Consider the following 25,927-nt stretch of genomic DNA (forward strand, 5'->3'; position numbering starts at 1 on the left):
GAAAACTGACAGTTAGGGCATTTTGAATATAACCGATGAATAGAAAATACTTTGAGATAAAAAGTGCCCCATTAAACGATTAAACATTTTTATTAGAACATCAATAAAAAAGAAAAATGAGGACAAATCTTGCATCTAACGCTGTACTGTGTTTGCATCCATATCTTTGAGGGGTGGTAATCTACGAATATTATTATAAACACACCTTAGATAATAATCGTAAATGCTGCTTTATAATCATATAATTGAGGTTAGAAGTGTGAACATACCTTGCTGTTATACAGGATGGTTGGTAACTGGTGGTACAAGCGGAGAGCGGAAAATATAGAATAAAAATTTTTTTTGATTACAATTAATTCGAGATTTGTTGATGTATCCCATCAAGAAGTTAATTGTACTTCTTTTTCCACTGATTTCGAATCCTTTTCTGACGATGAAATGAAAATTATTTCAGTAACTCGCAGATAAAAAATTTTCGAAATAATTGAAGTTTCTCAGAAAGTTAAATATCTGAATGTATATGGTCGCAAACGTCATTGTAATATTAGTTTCTAAACATTCATTTTATCACCTGATAATACTCTATTTCACCGGATATTCTGCTCACATTGAATCATTTAACACTTTGATCTACGAATATTATTATAAACACACCTTAGAAAATAATCGTAAATGCTGCTTTATAATCATATAATTGAGGTTAGAAGTGTGAACATACCTTACTGTTATATATACAACGAACAAATACTGTTTACTAACATCTTCTACACGTTCAACAATATATTCTGCACATTTTGCTTGCGACGAAACAAAGAATACGAATGGTTTGTTGAAATAAACGAAGCCTTGTTATGATATGTCGCTATCAACTGTTAGCAATGCGCCACGGTGGTCACCAGTGACCATCAATAAGATAAACGGTCTATTGGGGAAGAACGTTGTCTTACATCATCAATTTATTATTATTTTGCTATTATATGCTTTGAATAATAAAAATACTCCCGTGGCGTCCTCAGCGAAACGTGTGATTTCAAAATGTTAAATTATTTCTATTGCTACTGAAGATTTAAAAAAGTTACTAGAGCTACATACGACATCGTTGCGAAGTTATCTTCAATTCGTCTTGATGTCGCTTAGAACATCGTATACATAATATAAGAAATAGATATTGACACGCAAAACTGAATTGATGGTCTTGAAATTATCTTCAAGGTATTCTGACAGATACTTTGTAGGTTAGTTATTTGCTAAATTTAAGCAAGACCCGGTATATGAATACGTGAACAAGACAGACATAATATTGTCTAAAATTAGAGCAACCGATAATTACTAAAGCAGTACTCTTGTCCTTTTATATCCGCCTTCCTCAAATCCTTTTCATTAACCTCGAAAGCACGTTGCTTCTTACGAAATCCAAACACAATTGGCAGGCGATTTTCACATTTGAGAAAGCTGAAGCCGTGGCGTCCTGAGCGAAACGTCTGATTTCCGCGTGGCAGTCAAAGTGTTAACCCTTTCGATATTAATTCATAATTTTCTTATTAATAAACCAAATGATAAGTACGTGTTTGGTAAAACCACCTGAAAAATATGTTTCTATCATTAATTTTTTTCTATCACAAAATAATTTTTCTTAGAGTAAAAAATATTTACCTGTGAATGCAAAAAAAAAAAAATACAGAAATAGAGAGACGAAAGGAATTTTTCTCGAAAAATGAAAAAAGCACCCCTATCACAGAGGATATGGAGAGGCAAAAAATACGTCCGAGCAGCAGCACAACGGCGGATAGCGGTGATCAGTGGGTAGCTCCTTTAATTTCACCAGGATCGCCTGTCAATCCTCCTTCATACCTGCTCCTTATAATTCATTAAAATTCTTTTTGCTTGCCTGAAAACGTGACGGATCTTGTTTTCAATTTAGTAGAGCCCCGACTGTGACTACCATAATGCCCCGCATGAGTTACCCGCGGAATAGCAATGAGTCTTCTCGACGGCCGGCTGGGAGTCGCGATCGGGATTCCTGCGTAGAAACTCGTTTTCGGCCGCGGAGAATGAATTTTGAACGACGGGGAAATTAGAATTTTTGTTCCACCAGCGTCCCTCCACTCTTTTTTCTTCTTCTTGTATCTTGAATAATAAATGGCGCTATAAAAAAAAAAAAAAATAAAAATGTTAGACTTCGATATCGCGCTGAATGAAAAATCGATTAATTTTAGGTTATTTTCATTTGCTTGAAATGTACGAAAACATATTACTTTTATCTCGTATCGTAATTATTTAATATTATACAGAGTTACGGTTGCAACATTGTAAATTGATTGTTCAAAGTATGACGTTGCTACGCAGTCGAACACGTGAAATTAATGAATTTGCGGTTTTTACGTCTGTTCTCACGAATTAATTTTGTTCTGTAGCAACAGCGTGACTTTCATATTTTACAAAGCGTTGCAAGGTTCCAGAAGGTCTGCTTTATCTTTCATCGGTGAGAAAATGTTGATTTTTCGGGGATCATGGCGTGAAAATAAAATGATCCGAACAAACCAGGTCCCAGGTTAAATTTGTTGCACGAACATCCTATCACGTTATACGATATATACGGGGTGTAAATAGTAAATTTCGTCAGCTTCTCGGTGACACGTTTTATCAGTGGTTTACGTGGAACATAGGGAGTAGCCAGTGGCGAAACCCTCTTAGTCCTCGACAAGTATCCCCTTCGACACTAACCGAATTGGGCATTATCGCCCCTCGTGTAATTAATCCTGCGATTCCGTTAACCCAAGATGGAGAAGGATCAGTATTAATCTTGTTGATCAAAAATCATCCCACTTCTGGACGAAGCTTAGAACTTTGTTCCATTTTCTATTACAATGTTTCTCTTACTTAAACTTTACTATTCAATGACTAATATCAATTTTCTTGTAAACAGATTCTGCATTTGTACGTGTTTATAAGAAATTTCAATGTCAGAATATTAGAATGTTAGAATGTTAGAATATTATTTCAATATTAGAATTTTGAAAATCACTTTCTCTTGTTACAGTATTTAGAAGATAAAACAGAGCTCCACTTAGGTTCATCTAGGTTAGGTCTACTTCATAAAAGTATAAATATGCAAAAAAATTCGCAATCTTCTTATGAGATATCGGATACCTTCGTCAATTTTTCGAATAGAATTCTACCAACCATATTTACAATTTTTCGTAAAACGAGCAGAAATTTGATACATGGTGAGGTTAGTAAAATATGGTTTTTGAAATTCATTCGAGTTCCATGCACAAGGTATGATACGTTCCTGCCGCGCGTTTTGTAATTCTGACACGTTATCGACTGTTATCCAGAGCATCCAACGCGATTCCTTTATCGCTTAATACGCCGTGACGACTTGAAATTAAACCCATCGCTCGTTCGACAAAAACATAATCCGACGATGGTAAAGAGGGAAATCGGACATCGGGGCAGGGAGGATCATAGCGGAGCGACCCGTGACGCGCATAGAATCGCCATTTCAAGCTCCTCTTCACAGCTGCTCTCTTTTTTCCATCGCTCCCATTGTGACAGCCCCTCTCGAGCACAAAGCGTGGACACGAGCTACGATTCTTCACAGTTACAGCTTAAAAAGTGTCTTAATCGTGGTGTACTGTCGTTTTAAACAAACTCCTAATCGCTCTTCAAAATGCCTTCGGACTATCTACGTTTTCTGTGGTTCAATTTTTTTCTCCTAACAAATATATTTCTATTCTTTTCTTCTTTTTTTGTCGCTCTACAACTTTGGAAAGTTTCGTGTGTCTTAAAGGACACCGCGGACTTCCCAGCGATTTGTCAATTTTCCCTGAACAGTGTCGTGCTCCAAATTAATGACAACATTTTTGGGAAAAGGTCCGGACGAATGAATTGGATCCGTGACGCACGCATTCCGTTTCTCACGAGCCCAGGCTCCAGGATCGACCCTTCGATACAATTAAAAGAAGGGTCCGCCCTGGACTATTTGGTCCAGCCTACAACAACATCCTGCCGTACTCGTCGACCGGGATTGGACGAGGAAAGGTCCTTTGACATTGGTCCATAGCCGAATTCCTGGACCATTATTAACACCCTGCTGTTTTCCGCTAGCTACGTTTCGATTTTCATGGCTGCTGCTCATAGAGGGTAAGAGGATATTTCCTCTTTTTCAGGCAGAACATCTAGAAAGTTTAAGATTTCCGTTGAATGCGTTTGTTTGATGGAAAAGAATGAGTTAAATGGCAAAAATTAGAATTGGTATTTTGATTTTTTTACAAAGAACAATATTAACATTATATTATTGTTAGTTCTAAAGATACAAATAAAGTAACAGAAGAAAAGAAGAACACAATTCCTCTTCTTTGGTTCCTTTGGCTCCTCAATTTCCTTTTTCTTCTTTTTTGATTTTTCTGAAAAATTCAGTAAATATTACAATAGTATGAGATGAATTTGTTTTGAAAAAATCTTGTACTGGGTGTGTATATAGTTTGACAAAAGGGGAAGGAACTTGAAACAAATTTCTGAAGGATACATAGTAAGAAAAGAAAAGAAGTTTGTAATTCCTCTTCTTTGGTTCCTTTGGCTCCTCAATTTCCTTTTTCTTCTTTTTTGATTTTTCTGAAAAATTCAGTAAATATTACAATAGTATGAGATGAATTTGTTCTGAAAAAATCTTGTACTGGGTGTGTATATAGTTTGACAAAAGGGGAAGGAACTTGAAACAAATTACTGAAGGATACATAGTAAGAAAAGAAAAGAAGTTTGTAATTCCTCTTCTTTGGTTCCTTTGGCTCCTCAATTTCCTTTTTCTTCTTTTTTGATTTTTCTGAAAAATTCAGTAAATATTACAATAGTATGAGATGAATTTGTTCTGAAAAAATCTTGTACTGGGTGTGTATATAGTTTGACAAAAGGGGAAGGAACTTGAAACAAATTACTGAAGGATACATAGTAAGAAAAGAAAAGAAGTTTGTGATTCCTCTTCTTTGGTTCCTTTGGCTCCTCAATTTCCTTTTTCTTCTTTTTTGATTTTTCTGAAAAATTCAGTAAATATTACAATAATATGAGATGAATTTGTTTTGAAAAAATCTTGTACTGGGTGTGTATATAGTTTGACAAAAGGGGAAGGAACTTGAAACAAATTACTGAAGGATACATAGTAAGAAAAGAAAAGAAGTTTGTAATTCCTCTTCTTTGGTTCCTTTAGCTCCTCAATTTCCTTTTTCTTCTTTTTTGATTTTTCTGAAAAATTCAGTAAATATTACAATAATATGAGATGAATTTGTTTTGAAAAAATCTTGTACTGGGTGTGTATATAGTTTGACAAAAGGGGAAGGAACTTGAAACAAATTTCTGAAGGATACATAGTAAGAAAAGAAAAGAAGTTTGTGATTCCTCTTCTTTGGTTCCTTTGGCTCCTCAATTTCCTTTTTCTTCTTTTTTGATTTTTCTGAAAAATTCAATAAATATTAAAATAATATGAGATGAATTTGTTTTGAAAAAATCTTGTACCGGGTGTGTAGATAGTTTGACTAAAGGGAAAGGAACTTGAAATCGGACAAATTTCTTCGATCGGCAGCGTTAATTAGCCAAGTCGAAATTGTCAATTTCATCGTGTTACGTAAATAATGAGCTGGCCCGTAAACAAGCTCTGATAGATGCTTAAAACAAACCCTTAATTGAATTCACACTTAGTCATTCCGGTTCGCTCGAAAACCGACGAGTCATCCGGCACTGATTTTTTCCCTCCTCCCTTTGCCCTCTTGTTTCCACCAATTTACCCCCACAGCGCGATTTCTGTCAATAAAACTAGTTTCCACTGCCAAACGAGCAAATTCTTTTGCAATTTTCCTTCCAAGTGCTTGATATCTTAATTCATTGATTCGATTGGCTCTCCAATTCAGTCAGTCACTATTATTTCTTCATTCTGTAAAAAATTATCATAATGTAAAAAAAGAAAAAGAAAAAAAAATGTGTTTAAAAATGTACGTACATATCGCAGCAATAGATTTAATTTTTTTATTCAGACGCAGACCTGGTACAAGTCTAACAGCTGTTACATTGTGATTTTGCGTATGTTGTATTCCAGAAGGCCTTATCGCAGCCGCTATTGCTCGCCCCCGAACCGTTACATTATTCATGTTTAATATCATCAAGTATTTCATCCCTCTGGACAAAAGGCAGCCAGCCATCGCTGACGGTGATGTTAATATCGCCAACATGGACGCGTCTATTGCCATAACAGTATCGCGAACAATCGAAGAACCAGCATATCATATTAAAGAAATTGCTTTGGAAAAATATTATATCTTTGGAATAATGCTTGAAAAATCAAACAATCGATGGTAAAAAAATATTCTTCGCTTTTCTCCTTCCTTGATTATCTGAAACATTTGTATTTTTGAATTTGAAACATTTGTTATTTTATTTGAAACGTATGCATTTATTATTATCATTGTAATATTGCAAAGAATCGAGAAAATACCTTTGATAAAAAAAGCAGCTATTTCTAGGTTATGTTTCTTGAATAATAATATTTCGAAACCCATGAAGTTGTCTTCAGAAGAAATTTCTTCAATCCTTTTTTATTTAATGTGGTAAACACAGACGTGTTCATTGCTATAAACAATGCTATAAACAATTGAAAAAGTAGCTTTATTAACAAATAAACTGGTCCTAGAATAATTTATTCGAATAATATTTGGAAAACCATGAAGTTGCTTTTGGAAAAAGGTTGTTTGCTTTTCTTCGCGCGATGATTAGCAGAATTCGTGGTCTTACCATGATCGTGCAACCTCGTGCTTTCTATTTATACGAAGTTTGCAGGAAATGACTATCCACAGAACCGCAATCTACTCAGAAATCAGCAGGCATGTTAAGAAGACAAATATGAAACAAATTATGTAGCAACGATTAAGTTAGATACTACTTAAATTACAGTATCACGTACAGGCGCATGCTGCACGTTATATTTGCGTAACATACTGTTATTCAGAACTCTGGGTAGCGCTTTAATTTACCTAATTACCATCATCTTTAAATAATCATTAGCACCTTCTACTCCATCAATCGTAACAGGATTGTGATAATCTGTACCATCAGCTAATTATCATCTTCTAACCGCTCGTACGTGCATTACTTTTAACGTAATATTGCTAATAAGACAACCATGTTATAGACAGTGATTCCTCACTACACACATTTCGTAGTGCAATCTTATGACATAAGATGTATTAAGTATATAACTGTAATTCTATTATACAATATGAACCGATTAAGGAAAGTAATTATAGCTGCAAGTTCGTTTCATATTGTAAGATTATTTCATGAAACGTATTATCTATCAATTTGAAACGTGGAACGTGTTATCTCAGTTTTATAACTGTGATTAAGAAAATAATTGTTTTTGATTAAGAAAAATAATTGTTACTTCAGACATTAATATTTATCACTTGTGAAAGAAGAATTGTTTCATTCATAGATAAAAGCTATAGCAATTACTCTCACGAAACGTCCAAATCTATCCAGAACGTAAAACACATTTTCTAATAATTATAATTTCAAAAAATACAATTCCTCCTCATACTCCAAATTTGTTACTTTTACACAGCGGATGTTTATACAGATTCATATTATTGTAAAATAGATTCAGAGTCGAGATTTGCTTCATTCATTAAATTTTACAACGAACGTTGCACTGCGAATATTTCATATTGTAAATTCTTTTGATACATTAAATACTATCCACATTCTGTACATTCTTGCATCCTTTAATCTCCATAAATGTGAAAACGTGCAATGTATTAATATTCAAGCATCTCATTCTTTCAAACAACCTCAATTTCGTTCGTTCCATCAACCATTTTGTCCCTCAGTAACAACCATCGCATTCGACCAACGCCATTCGATCACGCGAATATTGCGGATCGCAAGTTTGTAGAAACAGCTGAAGCATTTAATCCGGGGTGTGTCAAAGAAAACGCGGAAATAGAGTCGGGGAGAAGAGGGCGCCGGGACCGAACGCTGTCAGCGTCGCGGCGTCGCCAGGGACGCGTCGCCATCCCCATATCCCATCAGGTTCGCCCTCGTTCCCGCCTCGCCGTCTCCCTTCCTTCACAAAGGGGTTGATGGTGGCTCCGGATCATTCACGGCCGCCGAACGCCGACAATACGCCGGAAATTTCAACGAAACGCTCGCAGCCCCGTTGATTTCCGCGGGGAGTACCCGTTGCCTCTGTCTTCGTTCCGCCTGCCAGTCTTTTCCACTCTTGCTGACTTCGTCACCGTCGTCGAACGATGGCCGCACTGTCGAATCATCGTTCAATCCTACTAGAGGATTATTTTGGACACAATATTGGCTGGCGAAAATGATAACAAGAGGAATATCAAAGGGGTGGTTTGTTGTTCTGCAGTTTTCAAACGATTGTTCCACGTGAAGAAGAGGAGAGTTTGATGAGTGGAACCAATAGATGGTTTATTTTGTCTAGTTACTTTGGTAGAAGTTGGAATGCAGGTTCTTCGTGTATGCTTTTTGATATATAACCTAGAAACGAAGAATTTGAATAATTAATAAATTTGTGACAAGTTTGAACTAACTTTTGATGTAATTTTTGTTTTAGTTAGAGAGTAAAGCGAGTAACATTGGTGAGTTTTGTATTTTGTTAAGAAATAAGGACGTTTATTGAGAAAACAGTCGATTAAAAATTTTTGCATATTAGTAGCGGAGGATACGTGTTCAAACATATTTGAAGAGTTGAGATAACTAGATAATATTTATCTGGAAGCCATTTTAAAGAATGTATCAAATGGCGACGGAATTTCAAAGACATTCTACGTGGAATAATTCCAAACTGTTTAGCTTTTTGAGTCCATATTTCGTGACAAAAGTTGTGCATTTAATTGGTAGATACGAGTGGAACTTACGGATCGTTGAAATCGAAACGAAAAAGCGCAATTATTAAGATCGACGGCGATCGGATATTGAAGAAAAGCAGGATCAGGGCAAGATATCGATAAGTGATTTAGATAAGCGGAAGACGAGTCGATAGAGTCAAAGTCATCGTGCTTGGAGCAGGCACTGACTGATTTCTTCCTCTGTTCCCGTGACTTCTTCATTTCTTACGACTCCTGCCTTGGACAGGTTCATTTAACGCGGAGGACACGAAACTCTCCACTCTATAAAGAAGAAGAAGAAAAAGTAAATAAAATTAAATACGTTCAATTAAGTAAAATAATAATAGACAAGAAATTAAACGTTAGGCGATCAAGCTCTAACTCTTAAACGAACCTTTATAGTATAATTCAGCCCTTAGGAAAAACCGTACAAGCACTACTATACACATACTTACTATATACTTACTTATACATACTTCAGCAATTACTTGACATTTCCAGATATTGAAACAAACATACTGTTCCAAGATTTCTGAAACAGAGTTAACAACTTCTAAACTCGAATCTGATCTATTTTATTAAATCCAAGAAGCTGTACAATATCTGTTAAACTGAGTCCGTTGTAGAATTATTTAAAACTTGCCTTCTCTTTATTCTTCTGTCGAACTGAGGCCAACGTTGGTGCGTCGAACAAGAGAATCTTGAGGAAAAACGGCGAAAACCAGCTGGAGGCAGCGTTGGAAATAGTCGATGGATAATCAGCGGTGGCCACGAGAAGGGAGAACGAGGATGAAGAACTATGGAAGAAAGTTGGCAGGCAGTCAGATTGCAAGTAGAGAATAAGAGAGAAAGAAAGAGAGAGGGCAGTTGCGGCAGCAGCAACCGCGGCAGCAACGTCAGCGGCAACAGCAGGGGTTGCTGAAAGAGAGAACGATACCAGAGGGAAGAGAAAACGTGGTGGCCGTCCAGGGAAGAGAGGAACGGACGATAGAGAAGGAGAACCCGGCGAGTTTACGGCGGGGGAGAAGAGGGAAAAGAGAGGAGAGCGGTGTACGGTGCATGGCTCTCTGTTGCGATCATTAATCACATTCTCGTGTCATGGCTAGCACCGCGCCGCCAGGGGTACCATAGTAAGGGTATACGCTAGTGGTATGAGACTACTAAAGGGAGGACCAGGATACTGCCGCTCTTCTGATCATGAACACCGTGGCTGCCTTCCTCTGCGAGGCCGCCAACCAACGCTACGATTACCGTTATCGTTCCTCTCGAGAACCTTGGTCTGGAGTATCGTTGCAAAAATACCGGTCTAATAGGGTACAGCGTTTACCCTTTGATAGGAAGCGTCCGTTTCCTGGAAACGCGGTAGTAAGTACACAGTATACTTTCAGGATTTTTCTGTGTGATAATTTCATAATTCACAATATTGATGCTCTAAGATTTTGGCCAATATACATATATATATATATTGAATTACAAAGAATTTTATTGATATATATATATAATCAATAACCACATAATCGGTAATATCAGCTTCTCATTTTTGTTCTCTTTCCAAAAATCTTCTTTTGATATGAAATATGTTAGTTCAAAATGTAGTTTGAATTACATATAAATATATATATAATTCATGTAATGTATTCAAATTACATCTTGAATTAACATATTTCATATCAAAAGAAGATTTTTGGAAAGAGAACAGAAATGAGAAGCTAATATTATGGATATATATATGTAATTCAAACTACATCTTCAATTAACATATTTCATATCAAAAGAAGATTTTTGAGAAGAGAACAGAAATGAAAAGCTAATATTATCGATTATATATTATGTGGTTATTGATATATATGTATCAATTATTATTATTTATTGATATACATATATCAATAACATATATCAATAACATATATCAATATACATATATCAATAACAATATGAAACTAAAATTCTGTGTAATTCAAACTGCATCTCGAATTGACATATTTCATATCAAAAGAAAAAGATTTTGGAAAGAGAAGAGAAATGAAAAGCTAATATTATCGATAATAAAGAAAGTCGACAAATATCGATCTTTGCATCAAATTACAAAATTTCACCCAAGTTCCAAGAATTCTAGCGGTCGAACAGACAAACCTTTCTATTGACAATTTTCGTACAAAGAGAAAATGTCAGCGGATGGAAAGACTAGCGGGTTTCACGTCGAAGCTTCCGTTTTGGAAAACTGACACACGACGTGGGGGTTTATGCATCTTTTCACGGATCTTCCTCAGTTCTGACCGCATCAAAACAATGTCGACCGTGGCATTGTTTCGCTTTTAACCCTTTAGTCGGGTCTCGGGACACGGATGGTCATAAATAAGTCGCGCTTCTGCCACGAGAGGATTTATCCGCACGTGCAAGTACTTTGCTAATTGCCGTGACGGGACTAGAAAGTTGATAGAAAGAGTTCCGCCGTTCTCTATTAACGAGAAAGGTGTCCGGTTGCCTTTTCCTCGACAGTTTCCTACTTTTCGCTTGCAGTCTGTGTAATGACTTTAGTCGATGCTTCTAGAAAGTGTCAAGATGGAAATTTAGCATTTTATTTAATTATTTATATATACCTAGTTCCAATGAAAATAATATGATAAACATAAATACGTAAATACAATCTTGATCCATGTCAACATCGGTGATCATCAAGTTTGTCAACAGAGCACTTGTATACTTCTAGTAATTACCAAAAACAACATAATCTCAAAATCTGAAAAGCACCTAGCGTTAATTTTAAATGTAAATTCAAATTTACATTACATTTGAATATAAATTTAAATTCAAATTTTGTACCTTAACTGTATAGACCGGGCACATAACCTCCATTTCAATTATATCAGTTGTTGACATTCGCAGCGTAGTACCGAAAGTCGACACACTTAACGAACATAAACTTCTATACGAATCGAACAAAATGCTTCTAATCAAAAAAACTTCCCTTGAAGATACACAGAATCGAAGCTTCTATAAACTACACGTCAACCATGTCAAAGTACAGGGGAAGTGTATAATTATCATTGTCAGTGTTACTGTGCGAAAGCAGTCCTGGAACAACGGCGGAAACTGTATGCGTGATTCCAGGTCCAAGTTCTAATTACCTGCAGATAAGTATCAGCCGGCCGTCCGCAAATGGCGTGCTCCTGCAGCGACGTCTGAGAGCTCGTCAGTCAAACACGTCAGCTATGCCCGGATGTTATCGTGCCAGCGTAATAACCTTTGTGTCACGCTTACCGGTAACTATGATGCTCTCGAAACGTCGAAGGAAGAGAAACGCGATTCCGATGCATTGATACCTTCCTCTTGCAACGATTCGAACGCTAACGCACGCAAGGGAACAATTTTCCTTGTCGTAGGTATTTCCAGTATGTTATATCCATTGTTTACATAATTTTACATTGATCCTTCAACTCGGTATATTTTTCATTTAATACATTACTACTTTCAAAAATCTACGTTTCAGATTCGGTTTCTTAAGTATTTTATTACACACACACACACACACAAAATATATACAAAATTTGGAAGAAACATTTATAACGCTTGTGGTCCTAAACGAAAATTATTTGTTAAACATATGTAAATAATAAAAATTCTTTCAGCAGTAAATATGCAAAAGGGATGTAATATAGGAAAAACAACAAAATTCCTCAGTAAATTCCGTTTATTAAAATCCAGATAAAATGTCAACATTGGTATACATATAATCAACAATTGTTTCCTTAACTATCAATTCCTATTCTACTATACTATTCCTTAGCTATCAATTTCCAGTTAATAAAAACCAAACAGAAAAAAGTAATTCACAAGTACGTAGCTATTTAGAACTAAATTTAATAATTTCCTCTGGTAAACCTAACCTAAAATGGATTTCAGGTCTCTTGCAACGTGGATAGGATCTCTTTTCCAGCTAACCGCGCATTAGATCGTCAAGAGGTGTGCCAGGTATCCAGGAAGCGCTCTAGAAACATGCACCCGATACCCAGCCACATAAGATATTGTTCTCCCGATGAAATTAATAGTGGCCGTAAGCCCCGCCGCGTAGCATTAATCCTCGCGGCATTAGTGACACTCTGAGGAACGAGAACTAGGTTGGAAGGGGTGCGCGGACGAAACTCGAGAGCTAGCTGATTCTCAGCAGAAGGGGACACGAATCTCTTCGTGTTAGAAGGTTCGAGGCAGCGGCTGGGGGCAGGATATTACGTTCGCGGACCAAAGGCGGAAGAGAACGAACGAAGAAGAAGGAAGAAAGGAAGAAGAAGAAGAAGAAGAAGGAGACAAGAGGGAGGTTGGTTGGGAAGAAGCAGGTCGAAGAGACTCTTCAGCTTGTCCACGAAAGGAAGATTTGTGCGGCTCCTCCACCCCCGACTGCCACCCCTTTCGCTGCACGGTCCGTGGATCTGAAATAAATGGTTATCGTGGATTACCCCCGGATGCTGACACGTCATAATGGCGGGGATTCGCCTTAACCCAGTGGCGCGTCATTGGAGAACGATATTTCTTCATCTGTCGGTCATTACCGCGCGATTAATGCCTGGCGACGTTACAAAGCTTGGTTACAAAGCTTCCACGATTCGTGAACGTAGTTCGAGAAGATCGTCTTTTGGGAAATACGTGGTAGGACGGCGACACGTTTCAATTTGACTTTGGAACAGGTGAGTACCTTGTGACGACGTCCAATTGATTTGAATTGCAGCTAGTTGTTTAGTATCTTTTATTAAACATTTGTGCTACTATACTATCTATTCACTTTCATGTGTTCGCGTATTTGGAATTGTAGTTTGCAGCAATAAGGAGGCAGAACACCGATATTTAATTTGTATCTCTTGGAAGAGAGAGAGAGAGAGAGAGAGAGAGAGAGAGAGAGAACGATCTAGATTATGTATTCAAAAGTGCAAAAGTTTATTATTACGAATATAGGTTGACTATGAATGCATAGCACGTTCCAAAAGTCGATTTAATCTTATTTGATTTTGAGTTAGTTTTTCTTGGTTTATTCATATTAATGGGAAACGTAGCATTTGAAGAACGATCTTTTAGAAATTCATTTCTATCAGTTACGAAAGGTATTTAAATCTCACACGTAAGGTTAAACAGAACCAGTTCTATTATCACACTTTCATTTTTGAACGATATAACTAAGATTCTTGCGTCACCCGATATCTACAAGAACATTCCAATATTACAGTTGGTACACTATCAACCAAACAGATCGAACGATACACGATATTACGAATGGAAGGTGTAAGAGAGAATGGTACATTTATTGTTAGTTGCAAATGCGCGTCGTAGCGGCTGGCCGTCGAACCACAAAAAAGAGCAAGATCCGGCTGACTCGGTCGTAGTAGATATCCAGCCTGTAAACGTTTTTTTTCCGCCGTGAGTACAAAGGTTAACGTGCAACCCGGTAGTACCAGGAGAACGCCAGGGATCACGACAGCTGATGGGGACAGAGCTCGAGGGACGATCAATAATATAATACCCCGGGTACCACCATGCTATCGTACCATCGAATCCTGGGCCGGCTTTCATGTGCTCCGATCCGCTTATCGTTCGCCTTTTCGTGAACATGTTTCGTATTTTTTTCAGGACGACCGTGAACGCGATTGCTGACGCCCTTCCACGTCGTCGATGACGACAAGGAGTCGCTGTGGAAACGGTGGACACAGATGCTTTGAATCGCGATAAGGCGTACCGAGAATAATGACGACATGGTGGAAAGTAGGTCAGCTAATTTTGGAATCAAAAACCCTGGTAAGAATTTTTAAAGAAACGCTTTTAATGACTAGAAGTATCGCGATAATTGTTAGATGTGTAAATTTGAGAGCTCGTTTTGGAAAGCGATACGTTGATTTCGTTGAATGGATGGCTAAAGAAGGAAGTTTTCGTGTTTTTAGGCATATAACTCCTACATTATAGGATATATATTGATGTAGTTTTAAGGTTGTAAAAGTTGGTAAGCTTTTCTTTTTAGTATGATCTTCATCGTAGGGGTGGCTCAAGTTTAAACTGTGCTGCCATCTGATGGTTTCACACTTTATTTGATGTTTATTTGTTTGTTTATTTAGACATTTTACTTTGTTCATTTTTATGAAATTTATACGATTTATAGGAATTTATATCATGTTATCAAATTCACATTCTCAGGCGTAGTTTAATTTAGTCCATATTTAAGAATTTGTGTATTGTTCCTTCTACCGGTAATGTTGAGACCTGCAATTTTATAGTAATTTACAGATTTCTGTCACACCATAGGAGGAAAGCGCAGAAATAGTTTCACAAATTTGCGGTAGGGATGCAAAAATTGTACTAGCGTACTCTATAGAAACAGCAAATAATTTCAATATTATTCATTTCCATCAAACTAAAAGAAAATATAATTTTTAATTGAAATTAATTACTACTAAAAAATTAGCTATCGCTTTAAACACTATTTATTTATCTCGTTATTTAGAGACGGGTAAATAAAGTAATTAGGACAGACCTTGTCAATATTTCGGACGATACATTTATTTTTCATACATTACATTTACATATTCAATGTATATTAATTCATAAGTATATAAATATATATCTAATTAATAAATTATATTACAGAATATATGTATCCTATCTAAACCTAATATCTACAAACAGTTACGCATTTTAAGCCTACATATAGCAATATATTTTGCCTGGCAGTTGGTTACATTTAGGACCTAGAACTGTACTATACGTCGAATAAGCTATATCGTTTAATCCTTCGTTCGAATGTACTGTACATTGTTTGCAAGTAGCTGATGACTCGTTTCTAAAACTACAATATCTTCTCATTGGATTGTTCAAAAAGCTCAAGCGCCAGATGTGCCCGAACGTGTGGTACCATACAGTGTAATCTAAAGTCGCGTGGCATGTCATCCGTAAGATACCTGTAGAGACGAGCTTCTGATATTTACAATTCTACAAAAGCCCGGATCTACAGGGTAGATCACGAATGTGCCTATCTTATGCCCCCACTCTTTTTGGCCATTGTCTCCTCTAGGTAGCGAGATCTGTAACACAGAAGCCCAGTTTTTATTCATACGTCGAAACCACGAAAGAGGAGGATAGGGTTAGGGTTAGGTTTAGGTTAGAAGGCTCATTTCCATGAATCGCGGTAATCGATAGCAAACACGGTGTTGCCCATCGTTAAATTACACTCTGAAAATTGTACATCGTGTCCAGTCATTAAATTACCATTCAGTGTGACAGGAAGAGTTATCCTCGAGATTGAATACGAATCGAGCAATGGTTGCAATAACCAAGCGATAGTAATCGCGAATTAATTGCATGATACCGATTGCAAAGTGATCAAGCGTGCAACGACACGTAGCTACATATGAATAACCGTATGAGCATGACTATATAAAGCCGGCAGGGATTAGAAATTTCGTCCCAGCTACCGAACCGTACGTGACGCCGGAAAACCTTCACTAAAATCGGACGTGACATCGCATGCATATCCGGAATACGACAGAAGGAAGTCGATGTATTGTACGTATGATACTGTCTTGTCCACGGTTCAAATTGCCGATTTTTAACGCTTCGTTTGATGAATTCTATCGCGCTACGCTACCGTTGAATGAATCAACCTGCAAACACAGGTGATCGTAGCGTAGTATAATATTAGGTTAGAAACTAAGTAATTGCGGATTTTGTCAAAAGGTGGCATTGACAAAACCCGCAATCACTTAGTTGCTAACCTAATGGTACAAAAGTTGATCGGTAAATAGAGGACCAATAATCGTGTTTCCTCTTCCATTAATTTCCAGTGACGTGAAAAATAGAAAATTAACAAGAGATCGGAATTGAATTCGTGGAATCAGAGTGGAAGAAAAAGAGCGATGGCAGAACACGAATCAGGTACTTCGATCCTCATATAATAAAAATATTAGAGAAGAGAATAGAACCTTTATTAATACGCAAAGCATTTACAGAATAACTGATCATTGGAAAATAAGAGGACACAAAACATTACATGCTTCTGATCGTTCGCGCGAGCAACAGGCGGAGCAAACAGCTCGCGTGCAACGCAGCTGTTCAACAACCGATTAAAGCGCATAAGCCAAAGACCTAAAAAGACTAGATTTCACGAAATTCCAACGAGTAACAATAAGATAGGCAGGCGTGCGCGCCTTCACGTTCACAGAATCGAGGTCAGAGTATCGACATGCTGGGAATGCTATTAGAAAAGTGAAACCATGAAAACGGACAACACGATCGTTGTAGCAAACGTGAGTAAATCGTTAACAGACCCATGCACGTGCACGCCTGACTCTCTACTATTTCCCACCAAAATTCGCATACTAAATATCATGCAAGAAAACAGAATCGTGGAAATCGCAAAGCTCAGAAATACAAAACCAACGTACACCCGTTCATCCTCAACATAATATCGACCACAAAGTGAATTTCCACAGAATTAGTGAAATAGTTAGGTAAGGCAGTCCGCTTAGACTTGGCGGAAGAATGAAAATCTTGTAAAAATCATTCCTCAACTCACATCCCTGTTTAGCGTCACGCGTGCACATGCATCCTGGTCCCGTACGTGTTTGCGTGCGCGTGCACGACTCGTCTCACTGCTATGCACCACTTGCAGCCTGGTTCACAATAGCGGCGCGATTCGCGCGTTTTCCAGCGTGTAAAGAGCGCGCGAGTGGAAGCGCGGAAGGGCCAACGCCCTTCGAAACGAAACGCAGCGGCCGACTGTCCTTTTTGGCCCCGAGCGGAGAAGGCATTCGGCGACAAGCGCGAATCCTCGAGTCGCGGGGCGTCTCTCCCACGGTTGCCCGGCCGAAGCCAGGGGCATCCCCCGGATTCTGCGATGATTGGACCGCGCGCACCCTCGCCCCACTCGCGACGAGGGGGATGCCACCGCACAGGGCCGTAGCCAAGAAACCAGGTGCCACAGGCAAAACGCCCGAAATCAGTATTGATATCGCATTATTCGACGCGCGCCCAACGTTTTTTTCCCTGTGACGCGGATGTTACCGTGCGAGTGGAAACGTTTGCTAGAGGGTGGATGGCTGTTGGAAAAATGGGGTGGGATAATTTGTGGATGGGGGTAATTGGCTTGGGGAGATGATGGCTCGATTGTTGAGAGTAAAAGGGACAAATGAGACCTGAAATGTAATGGATAATGTTAGTTATAAGTTTCATTTGGCGTAGTACGAGACATGAAATTAAAATAGATGATGTTTTAAGAACTAGAAACAGAGAATTTTGTTTTATGAACAGCATGTACATAGGATAAGTTTAGGTATTTTATTGTCAATCATGTGTATGAGAAAAATGTAATTTTATGAAGAGGATAGCCTCACATATTTGAAGAAAAATGTAGGTTTGCGCATCTTATTATAGTACAGTTATAATTTATTCGGTGTATACAATTGTAATGAGCGATGGTTTCAGAACCATATGGTAGTGAATTTTATTTTATAAAGAGAATGTAAGTTTAGATATCTGATCAAAGTATAGGTTTTAGGTTTACAATTGTATAGAACAAGATCAAAGGTTGTATTGAGTGTCAAAGTGGAAATTTTAGGAAAATGAAAATTGAATGTTGTATGGATATGTAATTAAGAGTCACCTGGTATCGAGTAACGATTAGATGTACAGAATTTCTCTTATGAAATTCTCGCGCAGAAATTCATGCATTGTATACGTGTGGCGTGAGCGTGAAGGAAGTTTATGTGGCTCTGTATTAAGAGAAAGGGACGCCGAACAATTTTATCGTTTACATGACAAATTGACATCGGGGTACACTCGTATGTCATCGACATTGCTAAACGATTGAGTTTGTCTGAACCGAGTGCTTGCCCTTTATTCGCAAATTTCACTCCACTATTCCATTTCCCCTTGCAATATTTATATATATATTAAGTTGTGTATGGAGTGTGCGATTTATACTGATTCATATTTCCATGAATCTTGAAAAGGATTCGTTCACACATGTAAATATTTAAGAAACGAATATCACACGCGAAATAGAAGATCTTCAACATTAAAGTGATACATAACGATACATTTACAAAGATAAAAATATTTATATATTTAATAGGAAGATTTGTTGAAGTGGTCACCACTTATAAGAAAACTCTACATCTGGTCTTTTTAGTTTCTCAAGCACTGAAGCCATCGACAGCGCATAGACAAAAGACTGCGACGAAGTCAGACCACAAACAGTAGACAAGCGACGTTGGCTTCGGCGTTTTTTCAGTTATTGGGTAACACAGTTAGCGTGCGGATCTGGACCAGCTCAAATTGTATTCTTACTTATAATTACATTTATATTTAAATATATTTTCTGCCTTACAATTTATCCACTAGTTTTCTCTACATCTAAGGTTATACATCGAATAACCTCAACAAGATTCACTAAATTGGTACAGCAAAATCGAACGCTTCATACACGATGTTGCAATTTACAAAATTTATTCCTTATTTTAATTCCCTCAAGCTAAATCTCAAAATTAATGAAATAATTATAGAAAAATCATACAAGTAGAATGTAGTATGTAGAAGAAATATTTATATGAAACTGTATCGTATGTGTCCTAATTCTTATGTCAATTGCAGATAACGAATCCGCTATACGGAAATCATACGGAAAGAAAGGAAGCAGAAGCAAGAAAGAAGTTGTAACAAGTGGAAAGCATGGAAAAACGACGCAAGAGAATTTCACGAAAGTTGTATCCAGTTAACACTCGTGCGCAGCATAATCACGAGTGGATACAGCCCTGAGGTCGTTTCAGCTCGGTGGAAATCGTGCGGCCTCGGCTTCGAATCCCTGTCAACCGGATCACAGGCGAAAGGGAGAGGGTAAAAGGCAGGGGCCACCCTTCGTCTCATCATCTTTTCGCGCTCATAGCCGGGCATATCTGCTCGGAGCCAGGCCTGTGCTCTCCTCTTCTCGGAGGAATCGCCTGGAAAAGCTCCGTTTTCCCTCGACCTACCCTCTCCACCCTCGTGTCGCCACCCCCCACCCTCACCAACAAAGTCTCCCAATAACGTTAGCCTGCTCCGTTCCTTCTCCGTTCTGGAGCGACGTATTGATCGTCTCTCTGCTCTCCTGAAGCCGCGACCGGAGGAGCCTGACATCCGCTGAGGGAAACGAAGAATGGAGAGAAAACGCATCTTCGGAGAGAGAGAGAGAGAGAGAGAGATGTGAGGGGGTGGCTTCGATGAAACTGGCTCTGTACAGGCGTATCTTTGTCGAAACTGCCAGCAGGGAAAAAATAGAGCACCCGCACTGCCAATGGAAACGGTCACGTCGTCAAGTGGTGCGCGTGCAAAAAGACCAAGGCCATCTGATGGTCCAAGGGTGGCAGAAAGGATAGTTCACGGACAGGAGGAAGAATTTGAGGTCCGATTAAAGTGGAAAGTATGGAACTCTGCTGGGATTGCAGGCTGTCTTCAGAAGAAATTTCAATAGAAATCTGGAAATTATTATCTGATTGAGGGGAGCAACGCTCTGTTAATACATTCCATTTGCAATTTTTATTTTCAATCGATTTAGATTTACTTTTTCCTTGCTTTAATGCTGTGAGTATAAAAGAGAATTCCGACAGTTCGTTTAACATTTGTTCATTTGCTATTTCTTTCCACTAGATTGGGGTTAGGAAATTTATATACATTATATAATTTTAGGAAATTTATATACATTTTTGTTCGCTTGATCTCTGTACTCTTGCAATTATACATCTTAAAACATGAGAACTCTCTTTTATTTCTCAAAATGGAAGCAAGATTGAAGTATAAAAATTGGAAAAATGGATTACTGGAAAGAAAAATGTATAGATAAAGGTTAAAGTGACAGGGAAAATAATGCTCTAATGGTTTCGAGTAGCCTGGTATGAAAAATAGGAAAGAATTGGCGAAACGATGTTAAATTCAAGTAAAGTAATTTCCAGCAATCGATATCCATCATCAACTTAAACTCTTTTATCGGATGATCTCCATTAACCTTCTAATTAACACTGACTACCTTCCATAAATCACCCTGCACGCTTTTCCATCATCGTACCTACTCGAATGAAAATAAAAATGTTACCTGCTACATGGCGACACGATACCATACTATAAATACAGTGGTAGACAGCGTGAATTGTCACAAATATTCGACAGATGGCGAAAAACAAGTGGCCGGGAACACGAAAGCCGATAAGCCTTGGGACGACTTAACTCGATAAATCGGCGACACGTCGTTCGCCACGGCGTAACTTCATCCTCGTATCATACGTCACTCAACCAACATTCTGCCTGTCGTCCTCTACTCACGTGCAATACGTCTTCTCCGAGTTTACCCACGTATCGTTGCTTGTGAGGCCTCCGTGACGAAGCTTCTCTCTTCTTCTCTTCCTAACTTCTTCCTTGCACACCGGAAACATCGAACACACATTTTTTTTATCTTCACATTGTTCCATCGTATTTGTTGGTCTTTTGACGAAGAGAAAAGCGTCTTCTGAAATATGACGAGTAGAACACGTCTTCTTTACTTTTCATGTAACAAGAATTAACGATTAAATTGTATGCATGTATTTGGTTTATAACACCCAGTTATATTCGTCACAGGGATTGTAGTTTTAATTCCACAAAGATGAAATGTATTTGTAACAAAGTTTACTTTGAATTCTATTATATGTTAGATTTTTTAAATAAGAGAATAAGCAGCCAGTGTTTAGTGGAATATCAAAACAATACACAAATTGAAGAATTGAGTCTTGTTGTGTTTGTAAGTAACTTCACGTTTATAGATAATTTTAAAACGTTTCAAACTAAATAACTAATTCCACAAAGATGAAATGTATTTGTAACAAAGTTTACTTTGAATTCTATCATATGTTAGATTTTTTAAATAAGAGAATAAGCAGCCAGTGTTTAGTGGAATATCAAAACAATACACAAATTGAAGAATTGAGTCTTCTGTTGTGTTTGTAAGTAACTTCACGTTTATAGGTAATTTTAAAACGTTCCAAACTGAATAACTAATTCCACAAAGATGAAATGTATTTGTAACAAAGTTTGCTTTGAATTCTATTATATATTAGATTTTTTAGATAACAGAATAAACAGCCAGTGTTTAGTGAAATATCAAAACAATACAGAAAGTGAAGAATTGAGTCTTCTGTTGTGTTTGTAAGTAACTTCACGTTTATAGCTAATTTTAAAACGTTTCAAACTAAATAACTAATTCCACAAAGATGAAATGTATTTGTAACAAAGTTTACTTTGAATTCTATTATATATTAGATTTTTTAAACAAGAGAATAAACAGCCAGTGTTTAGTGGAATATCAAAACAATACAGAAAGTGAAGAATTGAGTCTTCTGTTGTGTTTGTAAGTAACTTCACGTTTATAGATAATTTTAAAACGTTTCAAACTAAATAACTAATTCCACAAAGATGAAATGTATTTGTAACAAAGTTTGCTTTGAATTCTATTATATATTAGATTTTTTAGATAACAGAATAAACAGCCAGTGCTTAGTGGAATATCAAAACAATACACAAATTGAAGAATTGAATCTTGTTGTGTTTGTAAGTAACTTCACGTTTATAGCTAATTTTAAAACGTTCCAAACTGAATAACTAATTCCACAAAGATGAAATGTATTTGTAACAAAGTTTGCTTTGAATTCTATTATATATTAGATTTTTTAGATAACAGAATAAACAGCCAGTGTTTAGTGGAATATCAAAACAATACAGAAATTGAAGGATTGAGTCTTCTGTTGTGTTTGTAAGTAACTTCACGTTTATAGCTAATTTTAAAACGTTTCAAACTAAATAACTAATTCCACAAAGATAAAATGTATTTGTAACAAAGTTTGCTTTGAATTCTATTATATATTAGATTTTTTAGATAACAGAATAAACAGCCAGTGTTTAGTGGAATACCAAAACAATACAGAAAGTGAAGAATTAAGTCTTCTGTTGTGTTTGCAAGTAACTTGTACCAATAAAAGTAATTATGATCACGTACTTTATCTAACAAACTTCATGAAAAATGAGTACATATATTCTAAGATACACGTAAAAGTAAATAAAATCTGGAATCTAGTTTTGGTAAAGTTTGGTACAAAGAAGATGAAGAAATCCAAAGGCACACATGACACATAATTGGAAGGATTAAATACAAAAATTCCTTGGACTTGAAAATAATTTTAAGTAGACCTGGGAAAGCACGGTACTTAATTACTAAAATACAATCTATTTGATAGAAACCTTACATTCACTGTATCTATATTCGAAACGGAATCGAAAAAGTAACAAAATAATTTTCGGCCGCCATGTTTCAGCGATGGCAGCGAAGAAACGTTAGCGCTGGGGTAGTGCAGGCATCATACATTAAACGTGGCTTCGTTGAAATTACGATCGGTTTATGACCAACAAAAATATGTAGAACGAACGCACGTATCACGTATCCCGACCAGGGTCTCCCGTTCCCAGACGTCGTTTACGACCGACCCGTATCCGTGGTTAACACAGCGACTACATATTTATTGATTAATTCACGCCAACTCATCAGCATACAGCGCAATTTCGACGTGGCCGACAAATAGCGGAGGATGTTTCGTAGTATGAAAAGCCGAGGACAAAGATCGATAGCGTGCGTTCTGTGTGAGAAAAATAACATTTATTTTGCTTGCAATATGCGTCAGTGATTCAGGCAACTATAGGATAATCGCTTATAGAGAAAAATTAGTTATGCAATTTTGTTGAAGATATTCGAATTTTGTATATATGTCAGAAGAAATCAAATTTAATGAAGTTACTTATCAAATTTAAGGGATGAGAAAATTGAGAAGCAAATTATCCTTAAAATTCTATTGCACCATATAAAATAGAAATATCGAATTTTAGAATTCTTCACTAATTATCTGATCTCTATAATTGTATTAAAAGAAATTTCATTCAGTAAAAATGATACCTATAGAATATTAGAATTATTTAAGGGATGAAAGAACTTGAAAGTGAATTCTCTTAAAGAATTTTACTCCGTTAGATATTTTCCAAAAATATTACAAACTGTACGAAAGATATTCTAAACTAAAATTTACCTGTCAGCAAAGATTTTCACAATTTTCTTCTTTCGAAGGTCATCCGCATCAACCCCATGGAAATTTTTCTCGCAAGACTCTCCGACAAACTATGGCAACGCTGTTCGCTACCGAATTCCATTTTCTGCCACGAAGAGATCTTCGAATTTGATCAACGATTACGTAGATGCAGGAAGAGAGAACGTCGTCCACGCTATTTCCGTCGATCTTCGCTCAGACACACGATGCTTGCAAGAGGTGCTGTCTTCGACTGGCATCGAGTATCGTATATCGTGGAATGCTTCAAGAAGGAAGGAACGTCCGGGCTCCGTGTGTTGAATAATAAATCCCGATCGCCGGTCGATTTCCTTTTCCATACACCGACCAACACCGCGATTCGCATTCGTGGCTCGCTGCCCTTTTGAATCTCGGATCGAGTACGCCATAAAAGAATCGGCTCGCTTCCCGTCGCCTGTGTTCTTCGCGATCGATGGGTCCGTTGCATGGATGGATTATGTCATCCACGGCATTTCGATCCACTATGGAATCTTCCTGTTGATCGACGATCAAAAGGGAGTGGCCTGGAAATTTCAAAGAAGAATCTGTTAAATTATTTATTTGGCAGTTTAGGTAGATGAATTGTAGGAGTAGCATATGCTCAGAGTACGCTATATCTCGATTTATAGGTGAAGTCGTGTTTTGAAATATTCATTTATTCTGCGATGAATTTTGGCAGTGAGATATGTGAAGAATTTTCTATGCTTTGTCGTGTATAGATGAAATTGCTTGTCGCAGTTGTGGTTGACAGAGAAGCTTCTGGACTTGCAGTAATTTCATCTTATTTCTTGTTTTTAAAATGCTAGAATTATATGATTGAGAGTGTAAGGTGTATAGCAGAGAAAGTTTGAATAAAATACAGTTTATAAAGCGATGCCAGCTACTTTGAAATGTAACTGTTACTTTGCGTAGAACTCTGCAATATTAAAAAGAAACAATATTAAAATATTAAAAGAAAAGGTAAGTTTTCTTTTAACATGAAGATACTAAAAAATAATTTCCATATATTTCTAATATTGTCTTCTAATATTACAATAATCAAATTCAGAATTAAGATACAACTGGCAGGAAGATCCCTGAAAATGGACTCGTAGCCAACTGAGACAAACAATTTATAAATTTAAGAAGAAAAATTTCATAACAAAAGACGTAGTTGTATGAAAGAAAGAAAGAAGAAGAAGGAAGATTGCTGAAATATTGGAAGAACAAACACTTTACCCGGTTCACGGCAAAAATTCCCTGAAACTCCATAATAAACGTGCAACGCCCTAAAACGCGATATCCAGACGGAAAAGGAGAAATCGAGCTCTCAGCCGATAATTTAACGGAGCAAACAAATTGCACGCGGGCAGCTTCGAATAAAACACAAGTCGGTTGCAGCGGAAGCTTAAACGACTGGGCTAATGTTATTGAGATGAATCCGAAAGCCAGATGGGCGGGTTAGAATCCCCCTCCACTGCAGACAAGGAATCGCGATGCCGCGCATTTCCAAGCAAAATTTTACCTTCCACTCTGGTCGTTCTACTCGTTTGAAAAATGCCCTCTGTCGAGAATTCAATTGCGCCTCTGCAAACATAGATTATACTAACTGCAGCCTGATTAACCACGTCCTTATCGATGTTTTCATTCGACAATTCTTAAGACACCGATAGATAGACATCTTCAAACGAGCATACCTATATTGTTTATAGTGACTGGAAAAAGTATTTGCATATCATAATATATTTAGCATTAATATTAATATTATACTAGGATTTTTATTAGTATCTGTTTATTATATTAGTGTGTACTATAGTATTTATATCAGTATTTATTATAACATTTTATAACGTACTGATTAATTAATAGGATTGATTTCTATTAATCAATTAGTAACTAATTAGACAGATACAT

At 37.1% G+C, this 25,927-nt stretch overlaps 4 long non-coding RNA genes across 6 annotated transcripts; 2 read left to right on the forward strand and 2 right to left on the reverse strand.

Moving 5' to 3' along the window:
* Window positions 1-7,797: 7,797 nt before the first annotated feature.
* On the reverse strand, window positions 7,798-9,344 carry LOC138189078 (uncharacterized). Its single transcript, XR_011175859.1, has 3 exons — window positions 9,286-9,344; window positions 8,922-9,173; window positions 7,798-8,541 (listed from the first exon to the last, which is right to left on the reverse strand). It is a non-coding gene; the product is annotated as an uncharacterized LOC138189078 (long non-coding RNA).
* A 207-nt stretch (window positions 9,345-9,551) lies between these two features.
* LOC138188984 (uncharacterized) lies at window positions 9,552-11,761 on the reverse strand. Of its 2 annotated transcripts, none has more exons than XR_011175784.1 (4): window positions 11,721-11,761; window positions 11,529-11,631; window positions 11,025-11,438; window positions 9,552-9,688 (listed from the first exon to the last, which is right to left on the reverse strand). It is a non-coding gene; the product is annotated as an uncharacterized LOC138188984 (long non-coding RNA). The 2 variants fall into 2 exon arrangements; XR_011175783.1 differs by having other exon boundaries at window positions 11,715-11,761.
* Window positions 11,762-12,176: 415 nt separating this feature from the next.
* On the forward strand, window positions 12,177-18,149 carry LOC138188983 (uncharacterized). 2 transcript variants are annotated; one of them, XR_011175782.1, is made up of 7 exons: window positions 12,177-12,270; window positions 12,795-13,573; window positions 14,508-14,672; window positions 16,141-16,430; window positions 16,709-16,799; window positions 16,874-17,170; window positions 17,536-18,149. It is a non-coding gene; the product is annotated as an uncharacterized LOC138188983 (long non-coding RNA). The 2 variants fall into 2 exon arrangements; XR_011175781.1 differs by lacking the exon at window positions 12,177-12,270 and adding an exon at window positions 12,659-12,727.
* A 4,717-nt stretch (window positions 18,150-22,866) lies between these two features.
* Window positions 22,867-24,073, forward strand: LOC138189058 (uncharacterized). Its single transcript, XR_011175844.1, has 3 exons — window positions 22,867-23,105; window positions 23,237-23,558; window positions 24,037-24,073. It is a non-coding gene; the product is annotated as an uncharacterized LOC138189058 (long non-coding RNA).
* Window positions 24,074-25,927: the final 1,854 nt, after the last annotated feature.

The sequence above is a fragment of the Bombus flavifrons genome, chromosome 18, assembly GCF_040668555.2.
Source record: "Bombus flavifrons isolate JBK064 chromosome 18, iyBomFlav1_principal, whole genome shotgun sequence".
Classification (NCBI taxonomy): domain Eukaryota; kingdom Metazoa; phylum Arthropoda; class Insecta; order Hymenoptera; family Apidae; genus Bombus; species Bombus flavifrons.